General features: G+C 36.4%; 1 long non-coding RNA gene across 1 annotated transcript; it reads right to left on the bottom strand.

The window, feature by feature from the left end:
* Window positions 1-1,321: 1,321 nt before the first annotated feature.
* Window positions 1,322-2,233, bottom strand: LOC117100189. Its single transcript, XR_004444098.1, has 3 exons — window positions 2,018-2,233; window positions 1,789-1,917; window positions 1,322-1,443 (listed from the first exon to the last, which is right to left on the bottom strand). It is a non-coding gene; the product is annotated as an uncharacterized LOC117100189 (long non-coding RNA).
* Between the last annotated feature and the right edge of the window lie 1,859 nt (window positions 2,234-4,092).

Raw genomic sequence — 4,092 nt, 5'->3', positions numbered from 1 at the left:
ATGTGTGTGTATGTATGTATGTATGTATATACATAATTTGCCTTGCAGTAATACTTTATATGAAAAGCTCAATATTTAAAAAAAAACCAGAATATTTGGTCATAACATTGCAACATAAAATAATAATATTGAGAAGATATATGTTGCAGTAATACAAATTGTTATTTGAACTATTTATTTGTTTTTAGGCCTAGATTTTAAATAATTAGGTAGGCCTACCTAGGCCTAGAACTACTAACAATTATACATAGTAGGCATGGATTGGGATTGGTCATGTGCTAAGAGAATGTGATCACTTAAAATAGTTTTAGAATGCCGCTATCAGGGGAGAGCTCAAGAGAAGAAGGAAAAGAGCATTTCTATATCAAATGAAACAGGGTGACAGTTTAGAATAAACAGCTCTGAAATACTGGATGCCATAGGACCAGCCAAAACGGCAGATCACCAATGATATATTTAATCTATTATTATTGTTATTATTATTATTATTATTATTATTATTATTATTATTATTATTATTATTATTATTATTATAATCATCATTATCTTTATCATTATCATTAAACATTAATTAATTTACAAGTCCTGTAATGTCGGAATGTTATATTTAAGTTATTATTATTTAATAAAATTTTTCTTATGCACTGTCCCCTTTTTAATTTTTGTCCAATTTTTTTCTTCAAAAGTTCCATTAATGTCATGGGAAGCGTGACTACTGGTGTCAGGTCCAGACCTTAGCTAAGGGGCCTAGGCCTAGTCTATGGAGGGCCCTAGGTAGGACCTACCGGTAACTCAGCCTGTAGGTAGGCCTAGGTTTACCCTTTTTTTTATACCGTTACCGTTGGTAAACATATGGAAAGTAAAACTCGAGCGTCACGACATTGTAAAGTGCCTGCTTCCAATGTTCCTAATAATAAACTTAATATCGTATGGAACTCAAGTAGAGTCAATACGAGACGGCCCGAATGGAGTTTTATGAAAATGTTTCGTACGGGGAAAAAATCACATCCGGGATGACATATATGTATAACACAATGGCGTGCATTTCGATACTTGGAGTATATATTATACTATCTTATCTGAGATTAATCGGTGGACCTTTCGGTTTTTATAGAAACAGTAGACAAAATAATGCAATGAATAAGTGGGCCTATTATTGAAGCATAATAATATATTCGATTCTATTAATCTCTTAATTAATTAATTTTGTTAACAAAACAACAAAATTTAAACATTTTTGATATGACATCATTATCGACATCTGCTATGTTGTTGTTAAATTAATTTGGTAACTTACAGGTATGAAGTAGTCACCGGGATTCCGTCAGGTAAAGTACGGAGTCCAAGTCCCGTACAATTAACAGTCCATGTCTCGTCAACATTTTCCCAACATATACAAACTGCAACCGAACTATCATTTCCACATGCTGACTGGGTTGAAACCTGGAAAACAAATTTTAAGATCAGGACAGCTGTGCAAAGTAATGTAGTCATTCCAGTAGTACAAGTTTCCAAAAAAGAATTACAACAAGGAAGCAATGGAGATGATTTAATAAGTTAGATGCAATAGCATCTAGTAGGCCTAACAAACATTTAAAATAACAAATAAATGTTTTGAGTTAAATAATGAACCCATTCATTATACTGCAGAAGCTCATCTATATTAATTCTATTCAATAATAATGCCGCATTGTACGCTTTGCAATGCCTTAGTGCGACACAACAATAAACCCGAAAATAACTTAGAGCTAGCTAATACAGTAATATAAAATACACAATCACACGTACAGTATCGATTGCGGATTGTGCACTTTTTGTCTGCATTCTGTCCGCAGGCAACGTGTTCCACTTCCGCCATCTAAATTTTGATGGGTTGGGGATTAGTTCAAATCGATTCCATTAAAAATATGTCTCCATCTAAACAAAACAAGCAACAAGACACTTTAACATTTTGAAACTGACATTGTTTTCTAAACGATATATTCCATATTGTTGGTAAATAATTGTAGTCTCTTACAGGTGAAATATTCACCGGAATTCCGTCAGGTAAAGTACTGAGTCCAAGTGCCGTAGGCCTACAATTACCAGTCCAAGTCCTTTCAACATTCGTCTGGCAGTGACAAAAACAAGTGAGGAATAGGTGTGTGGGGCGAATGTCGAGCACGGGAATGAAACGACTCACGACGACTTTGACGGTCCGCAAGGAGTTGATTCATGGCCTCCTTAAGGGCAGTTAATTATCTCCTGTCGAAGATCATCTATTTGTGTACCACATTGACGGGGACTGGCAATGTGCCTGAGGAAGATTGGTAAATTCGGTGGTTTCATTGGAGTACTCAGTATTATACGAAGCTGTTTAAGGGACATGATGAATTTTTATGTACCTAACCCGTACGTACGCCTTATTAAGGCGTACGTACGCCTTATGGGTTATTAAGGCGTACGTACGCCTTATTAAGTCGTACGTACAACTTATTAAGGCGTACGTACGCCTTATGTAACCCGTACGTACGACTTATTAAGGCGTACGTACGCCTTATTTAACCCGTACGTACGCCTTAATAAGGCGTACGTACGCCTTAATAAGCTACGTACGACTTATTAAGGCGTACGTACGCCATGCACTATCGACTGCATGGAAATTCTTATTGAAACACACAGAGATTGAAAGCTCCAATCATTGACATGATGGTCTGAGTATAAACAACATAATACTTGTTCTGGCCTCGCAAGCGCGTGCGCTGCGCCTGATATCCAGACAGCTAACCTCCAAGAAGACGAGTTTTGTACTGTAAAACTTTATTCTTGATCATGACGTTATCTTTAATGGTAAACTGTAATAAGATAATAAACATATATGTATACATAATCCCATACACCATAATAACTAAATAAAACATATAATGGTAATTTAAGCAAGCATAAACTTATAAGCATACTGACACTTCCAAAACTACAGTGTCGGCAATAATAATGTACTCAATTAAATCAGTAGGGTAAGTTCGCCAGCTAGCTAGGTAAACCCAGCATGGGATACCGCTAGTACACATGTTAAACAAGCCAAGTGGCTAGCCTTTTATAGTACAAGGCTTACAGTGACAAAATCTACAGCATTGCATAATACATATAGAAATAATAACAATCGGACGTATATGGAGTGCGGAATCGCTCAATATTCAGTTCCTGAACTGCAGTCAATTAGAAACTTACAGCAGCGATTTCTCTGGCCTCTGATTGGTCAAAATATGCATCGAGGGCGCTAAACTCGCTGCGGTGAGATAAACTCACTGCAGTAAGTTTTTTTTCTGCTCTGTGATTGGTTGGAATTTTTTGCCAAGAAACTTGCTGCAGAAAGTTTTATGTACCACCCAAACGCTTTACTACGCTGCATTTGATTCGTCGATGAACTGAAAGTGTCCCCCATGTATAAACTTCGTATCAGTGTACATCACATGTTCGAAAACTTTTCAAATATTATACTGTTATGCATCTAATTATACACCCTTTTAACAGCAACAATGAATGGGCGTATCGTATTGCTATTACTGGTGAGTTGATTGTCTGTTACAAATTAAGCAAACATCTCAATTTTATATTAATTTACGTTAATCGTAGCCGAAACTACGACCTGTCAAAACGAGACAGGCTGGTCGTAGCGCAGGCCTAAAGGACGCTGCACTAACACAACCGCTACGGTATAGCTATGAATACAGCACTGAACATAGTACAGTACTTTCAACCGACGGAGGCTGGTTGATTATACTAGAATATATATGTAACTTAAAAAATAATGTCTATGAACTTACAAGGAATGCTTCCTCATGAATAGGAGACAGTGATCACGATGGCATTTCCTTTAATGTTTCCATCGATGCGATAAAAAGGATGTTTAACACTAAAACAGTTTACCAATTTGCCAAAGCAAACTTCCATAGGATGTATGAACAGTTTGAAAATGTAGATTAGATGTCTTGTTTTGATGCTGACAGTATCGATTCTACATGGTCTAATTTTAATGCCCTTTTTCCCCTCTATCTTTGACAACAATGTTCCTAAATCCAAAGTCAGGTCGAGAAAAAGGTCACCATGGAT

The sequence above is a fragment of the Anneissia japonica genome, unplaced genomic scaffold (genome assembly GCF_011630105.1).
Source record: "Anneissia japonica isolate Jap-2015-1 unplaced genomic scaffold, ASM1163010v1 scaffold324_len738069_cov173, whole genome shotgun sequence".
Taxonomy (NCBI): domain Eukaryota; kingdom Metazoa; phylum Echinodermata; class Crinoidea; order Comatulida; family Comatulidae; genus Anneissia; species Anneissia japonica.
The sequence above is the reverse complement of the archived record's forward strand: the minus strand, read 5'-3'. Positions and strand labels throughout refer to the sequence as shown.